General features: G+C 60.3%; 2 non-coding genes across 2 annotated transcripts; both read left to right on the top strand.

The window, feature by feature from the left end:
- Nucleotides 1-686: 686 nt before the first annotated feature.
- On the top strand, nt 687-759 carry TRNAF-GAA (transfer RNA phenylalanine (anticodon GAA)). The gene has a single exon. It is a non-coding gene; the product is annotated as a tRNA-Phe (tRNA).
- Nucleotides 760-1,852: 1,093 nt separating this feature from the next.
- Nucleotides 1,853-1,925, top strand: TRNAF-GAA (transfer RNA phenylalanine (anticodon GAA)). The gene has a single exon. It is a non-coding gene; the product is annotated as a tRNA-Phe (tRNA).
- Nucleotides 1,926-7,500: the final 5,575 nt, after the last annotated feature.

Here is a 7,500-nt window from a genome sequence, read left to right as displayed (position 1 = left end):
CAGGACTCCTTAAAACATATCTCTAACATATAAGGGTAAATATCCAGGTCATGCATCTATTTTATTGAATGGTTCAAATCAAAGTATGAAGACCACAGATAGCAGCAGGCCGAAATAGCTCAGTTGGGAGAGCGTTGAAGATCTGAAGGTCCCTGGTTCAATCCCGTGTTTCGGCACAGTTGAGAGGTTCCTTGCTTCTGACAAAAGAGATCTTGGAATCTGCTGCAGTACTTTTTTCTCTATTCATCAAATTTTTTCCAACTGATATACAACACAAGTAATTTAACATAGACTTTGCTTTCTGTCCTCATTCTAAACTTGCTTCCACATTTCTTGCCTTCAGGTTAGACTATGAATGTTTCCCATTTCATGCTTTTTTGTAAAGTAACCTCTTGTCTGCCTTACCTTCAACTTCCCCTTGAACACAGATGTCAGTAGTCAGATGACATTGCTTACCTACTCAGGCCAAATACGTCTGGGTAATATAGTGCTAGTCCATTCAGAGTTAAAAAAACGCTACCTAACCCGGATCCCAAAAACGCTATTTACCCATTGCACAAGTTAACTGGTGAATGATACAGGACTCCTTGAAACATATCTCTAACATATAAGGGTAAATATCCAGGTCATGCATCCATTTTGTTGAATGGTTCATATCAAAGTATGAAGACCACAGCTAGCAGTAGGCCGAAATAGCTCAGTTGGGAGAGCGTTAGACTGAAGATCTATAGGTCCCTGGTTCAATCCCGGGTTTCGGCACAGTTGAGAGGTTCCTTGCTTCTAACAAAATAGGTCTTGGAATCAGCTGTTGTACTTTTTTCTCTATTCATCAAATTCTTTCCAACTGATATACAACACAAGCAATTTAACATAAACTTTGCTTTGTGTCCTCCTTCTAAACTTGCTTCCACATTTCTTGCCTTCAGGTTAGACTATGAATGGTTCCCATTTCATGCTTTTTTGTAATGTAAACTCTTGTCTGCATTACCTTCAACTTCCCCTTGAACACAGATGTCAGTAGTCAGATGACGTTGCTTACCTACTCAGGCCACATACGTCTGGGTAATATAGTGCTAGTCCATTCCGAGTTAAAAAAACGCTACCTAACCCGGATCCCAAAAACGCTATTTACCCATTGCACAAGTTAACTGCTGAATGATACAGGACTCCTTAAAACATATCTCTAACATATAAGGGTAAATATCCAGGTCATGCATCTAGTTTATTGAATGGTTCAAATCAAAGTATGAAGACCACAGATAGCAGCAGGCCGAAATAGCTCAGTTGGGAGAGCGTTAGACTGAAGATCTGAAGGTGCCTGGTTCAATCCCGGGTTTCGGCACAGTTGAGAGGTTCCTTGCTTCTAACAAAATAGGTCTTGGAATCAGCTGTAGTACTTTTTTCTCTATTCATCAAATTTTTTCCAACTGATATACAACACAAGCAATTTAACATAGACTTTGCTTTGTGTCCTCCTTCTAACCTTGCTTCCACATTTCTTGCCTTCAGGTTAGACTATGAATGTTTCCCATTTCATGCTTTTTTGTAATGTAAACTCTTGTCTGCATTACCTTCAACTTCCCCTTGAACACAGATGTCAGTGGTCAGATGATGTTGCTTACCTACTCAGGCCACATACGTCTGGGTAATATAGTGCTAGTCCATTCAGAGTTAAAAAAACGCTACCTAACCCGGATCCCAAAAACGCTATTTACCCATTGCACAAGTTAACTGCTGAATGATACAGGACTCCTTAAAACATATCTCTAACATATAAGGGTAAATATCCAGGTCATGCATCTAGTTTGTTGAATGGTTCAAATCAAAGTATGAAGACCACAGATAGCATCAGGCCGAAATAGCTCAGTTGGGAGAGCGTTAGACTGAAGATCTGAAGGTCCCTGGTTCAATCCCGGGTTTCGGCACAGTTGAGAGGTTCCTTGCTTCTGACAAAAGAGGTCTTGGAATCTGCTGCAGTACTTTTTTCTGTATTCATCAAATTTTTTCCAACTGATATACAACACAAGTAATTTAACATAGACTTTGCTTTCTGTCCTCATTCTAAACTTGCTTCCACATTTCTTGCCTTCAGGTTAGACTATGAATGTTTCCCATTTCATGCTTTTTTGTAATGTAACCTCTTGTCTGCCTTACCTTCAACTTCCCCTTGAACACAGATGTCAGTAGTCAGATGACATTGCTTACCTACTCAGGCCAAATACGTCTGGGTAATATAGTGCTAGTCCAGGGGTGCCCAAACCAGTCCTGGCGGGCCGTATCCATGCCAGATTTTTGGGATATCCCCATCTGGGGATCACGGTTCGATCCCCGGCACCGGCGGCAAATTAGCCCAGCACCAGGTGACTCTGGGAAATAGCTGGCGCCGCGGCTAGGGCGGCTGACTCCGGAATCTGGAGATTTTTTTATTTAAGGTTTTTGTAGAGCGCGTAGTAACCCTCGAGCATCCCAGAGATCAGGGTTCGATCCCCGGCACCGGCCGCAGATTAGCCCAGCACCACGTGACTCTGGGAAATAGCTGGCGCCGCGGCTAGGGAGGCTGACTCCGGAATCTGGAGATCACGGTTCGATCCCCGGCACCGGCGGCAGATTAGCCCAGCACCAGGTGACTCTGGGAAATAGCTGGCGCCGCGGCTAGGGCGGCTGACTCCGGAATCTGGAGATTTTTTTATTTAAGGTTTTTGTAGAGCGCGTAGTAACCCTCGAGCATCCCAGAGATCAGGGTTCGATCCCCGGCACCGGCCGCAGATTAGCCCAGCACCATGTGACTCTGTGCAATAGCTTGCTTAATCTTCCCAACGGCGCCTAGAGACCCTTACGGGTGATTGTGCGCCTTACAAATGTGGATTATTATTATTATTATTATTTGGGCCGATTCCGATCCGGTTCGTAAAAGCACATCTGCCCGAATCTGTCGGACAACCACGTACGCCCGGGAGAGGACTGCCCGGGACCCGTGGAGCCCGTCCTGGTCACTCTGACCTGCCATCGGCCTGGAGAAGGGAGCGCCGGACGCCCGGGGGGAGGACTGCCCGGGACCCGTGGAGCCCGTCCTGGGCACTCTGACCTGCCGTCTGCCCGGGGAAGGGAGCCCCGGACGCCCGGGGGGAGGACTGCCCGGGACCCATGGAGCCCGTCCTGGGCACTCTGACCTGCCGACGGCCCGGGGAAGGGAGCCCCGGACGCCCGGGGGAGGACTGCCCGGGACCCGTGGAACTCGTCCTGGGCACTCTGACATGCCGCTGACCCGGGGAAGGGAACCCCGGACGCCCGGGAGCCGTGGAGCCCGTCCTGGGCACTCTGACAAGCCGTCGGACCGGGGAAGGGAGCCCCGGACGCCCGGGACCCGTGGAGCCTGTCCTGGGAACTCCGGCATGCCGTTGGCCCAGGGAAGGGAGTCCCAGATACCCGGGACCCGTGGAGCCCGTCATGGGCACTCTGACAAGCCGGTGTCCCGGGGAAGGGAGCCCCGGACGCCGGGGACTCGTGGAGCCCGTCCTGGGCACTCTGGCATGCCGTTGGCACGGGGAAGGGAGCCCCGGACGTCCGGGGCCCGTGGAGCCCATCCTGGGCACTCTGACAAGCCGTTGGCCCGGGGAAGGGAGAGCCGGACACCCAGCGGAGGAATGCCCGGGACCCATGGAGCCCGTCCTGGGCAATCTGACCTGCCGTCGGCCCGGAGAAGGGAGCGACGGACGCCCGGGGGGGAGGAATGCCCGGGACGCATGGAGCCCATCCTGGGCACTTTGACATGCCATCGGCCTTGAGACCCGGGGGACGACTGCCCGGGAAGCATGGAGCCCGACCTGGGCACTCGCTCATGCCGTTGGCCTGGAGACCCGGGGGACGACTGCCCGGGGCGCATGGAGCCCGTCCTGGGCACTTTGACATGCCGTTGGCCTGGAGGAGGGAAGCCCCGGGTGTTGTTACCCAGGCATAGCCCATCTGGTCCCCCTGGCAGAGAACCACCAGCCTTGCAGGGGTGTCCGGGCATACCCTTACCCCTAGTAATCCGGAGGAAAATTACCCCCCTTTCTTGTAATCTGTGCACACGAGTTGACAGAGGGGACCCAAGGCGTAAAAGTACCCGACCTCCTGGAGCCCTCGCTGGGATCGGGGAGGCAAATGGCACCTCATAGGGACTTCCAGGGAGGTTTGGCCATCTGGTCGCCCTTTTGGATAGCATTGCGTGCGACCAGATGGCCGAGGGGAAAGGTGCAACCAGGTGGCCGGGAACGAAAGGACTCCCTGCTTCCCACCCCGAGCCTTCGTGGTAGGGCTGCTGCCTGCCCACGCCGGGCAGGGCTCGGGGACCCCGGCTGGGCCTCAGGCACGGTGAGGACCACCGGAGCTCCCAGGCCCGGACGCCCGGGACGACGACTGCCCGGGACGCATGGAGCCCGTCCTGGGCACTTTGACATGCCGTCGGCCTGGAGACCCGGGGGACGACTGCCTGGGACGCATGGAGCCCGTCCTGGACATTTTGACATGCCGTCGGCCTGGAGACCCGGGGGACGACTGCCCGGGACGCATGGAGCCCGTCCTGGGCACTTTGACATGCCGTCGGCCTGGAGACCCGGGGGACGACTGCCTGGGACGCATGGAGCCCGTCCTGGACATTTTGACATGCCGTCGGCCTGGAGACCCGGGGGACGACTGCCCGGGACGCATGGAGCCCGTCCTGGGCACTTTGACATGCCGTCGGCCTGGAGACCCGGGGGACGACTGCCCGGGACGCATGGAGCCCGTCCTGGGCACTTTGACATGCCGTCGGCCCGGAGAAGGGAGCGCCGGACACCCAGGGAAGGACTGCCCGGGACCCATGGAGCCCGTCCTGGGCAATCTGACCTGCCGTCGGCCCAGGGAAGGGAGCGGCGGATGCCCGGGGGGAGGAATGCCCGGGACGCATGGAGCCCGTCCTGGGCACTTTGACATGCCGTCGGCCCGGAGACCCGTGGGACGACTGCCCGGGACGCATGGAGCCCAACCTGGGCACTTTGACATGCCGTCGGCCTGGAGACCCGGGGGACGACTGCCCGGGACGCATGGAGCCCGTCCTGGACATTTTGACATGCCGTCGGCCTGGAGACCCGGGGGACGACTGCCCGGGACGCATGGAGCCCGTCCTGGGCACTTTGACATGCCGTCGGCCCGGAGAAGGGAGCGCCGGACACCCAGGGGAGGACTGCCCGGGACCCATGGAGCCCGTCCTGGGCAATCTGACCTGCCGTCGGCCCGGAGAAGGGAGCGGCGGATGCCCGGGGGGACGACTGCCCGGGACGCATGGAGCCCGTCCTGGGCACTTTGACATGCCATCGGCCTGGAGACCCGGGGGACAACTGCCCGGGACGCATGGAGCCCAACCTGGGCACTTTGACATGCCGTCGGCCTGGAGACGTGGGGGACGACTGCCCGGGACGCATGGAGCCCGTCCTGGACATTTTGACATGCCGTCGGCCTGGAGACCCGGGGGACGACTGCCCGGGACGCATGGAGCCCGTCCTGGGCACTTTGACATGCCGTCGGCCTGGAGACCCGGGGGACGACTGCCCGGGACGCATGGAGCCCGTCCTGGGCACTTTGACATGCCGTCGGCCTGGAGATCCGGGGGACGACTGCCCGGGACACATGGAGCCCGTCCTGGGCACTTTGACATGCCGTCGGCCTGGAGACCCGGGGGACGACTGCCCGGGACGCATGGAGCCCGTCCTGGGCACTTTGACATGCCATCGGCCTGGAGACCCGGGGGACGACTGCCCAAGAGCCATGGAGCCCGTCCTGGGCAATTTGACAAGCCGTTGGCCTGGAGGAAGGAAGCCCCGGGTGGCCTAGGGAGGTGTTACCCAGGCATAGCCCATCTGGTCCCCCTAGCAGAGAACCACCAGCCTTGGAGGGGTGTCCGGGCATACCCTGCCCCCTAGTAATCCGGAGGGAAATTACCTGACTTTCTTGCAATCTGTGCACACAAGGTGACAGAGGGGACCCAAGGCGCGAAAGTACCCGACCTCCTGGAGCCCTCGCTGGGATCCGGGAGGCGAATGGCACCTCATCATGACTTCCAGGGCGACCAGATGGCCGAGGCGAGAGGGGCGACCAGATGGCCGGGACCAAAAGGACGCCAATCTGCCTGCCCCGGAGCTGCAGGGCTCTGGGGCTGCAGGGTTCCGGGGGCTGCAGAGCTGCAGGTCTCTGGGGCTGCAGGGCTCCGGGGCTTCAGGCCTCCCCGGGCCCTGATGGACCCTCCGTCCCGGGTACCTCCGACCCCCGGCCGGCTTGCAGGACGGAGGGGGGATTCCCGCACCACTGGGCCCTGCCGGACGGGGCTCAAGCCCCGGGCCCGGTCCCCGGCCCCAGTCCCGGCTTTCCAAACCCTATGCCGGGCCGGGGAGAGCCTCCCCTGGGCCCCCGGTGGACCCTCCGTCCCGGGCGCCCCGGCCCCCTGGCCGGATAGCTGGACGGAGGGGTACCAGCACCCTCGGGGCCTGGCCAGATGGAGTTCAAGCCCCGGGTCCGGTCCCACCTTCCGAACCCTAGCCAGGCTGGGGAGAGCCTCCCCGGGAACCGGTGGAGCCCCGTCCCCAGCGCACGGACCCACTGGTGGCCTGCGGGACAGGGGGCTCCAGCACCCTCGGGGCCTGGCCAGATGGAATTCAAGCCCCGGGTCCGGTCCCACCTTCCGAACCCTAGCCAGGCTGGGGAGAGCCTCCCCGGGAACCGGTGGAGCCCCGTCCCCAGCGCACGGACCCACTGGTGGCCTGCGGGACAGGGGGCTCCAGCACCCTCGGGGCCTGGCCAGATGGAGTTCAAGCCCCGGGTCCGGTCCCACCTTCCGAACCCAAGCCAGGCTGGGGAGAGCCTCCCCGGGCCCCGGTGGACCCTACGTCCCGGGCACCCCGGATCCCCGGCCGGATTGCAGGACGGAGGGGTACCAGCACCCTCGGGGCCTGGCCAGATGGAGTTCAAGCCCCGGGTCCGGTCCCACCTTCCGAACCCTAGCCAGGCTGGGGAGAGCCTCCCCGGGCCCCGGTGGAGCCCCGTCCCCAGCGCCCGGACCCTCTGGTGGCCTGCGGGACAGGGGGCTCCAGCACCCTCGGGGCCTGGCCAGATGGAGTTCAAGCCCCGGGCCCGGTCCCACCTTCTGAACCCTAGCCAGGCTGGGGAGAGCCTCCCCGGGCCCCGGTGGAGCCCCGTCCCCAGTGCCCGGACCCTCTGGTGGCCGGCGGGACGGGGAGCTCGCGCACCACCGGGCCCCGCCGGCCGAGCTCAAGCCCAGGGCCCGGTCCCACCTTCCGAACCCTAGCCAGGCTGGGGAGAGCCTCCCCGGGCCCCGGTGGAGCCCCGTCCCCAGCGCCCGGACCCTCTGGTGGCCGGCGGGACGGGGAGCTCGCGCACCCCGGGGCCAGCCGGCCGGAGCTCAAGCCCCGGGCCCGGTCCCACCTTCCGAAACCTAGCCAGGCTGGGGAGAGCCTCCCCGGGCCCCGG

Source organism: Lissotriton helveticus, chromosome 8, assembly GCF_964261635.1.
Source record: "Lissotriton helveticus chromosome 8, aLisHel1.1, whole genome shotgun sequence".
Taxonomy (NCBI): domain Eukaryota; kingdom Metazoa; phylum Chordata; class Amphibia; order Caudata; family Salamandridae; genus Lissotriton; species Lissotriton helveticus.
The sequence above is the reverse complement of the archived record's forward strand: the minus strand, read 5'-3'. Positions and strand labels throughout refer to the sequence as shown.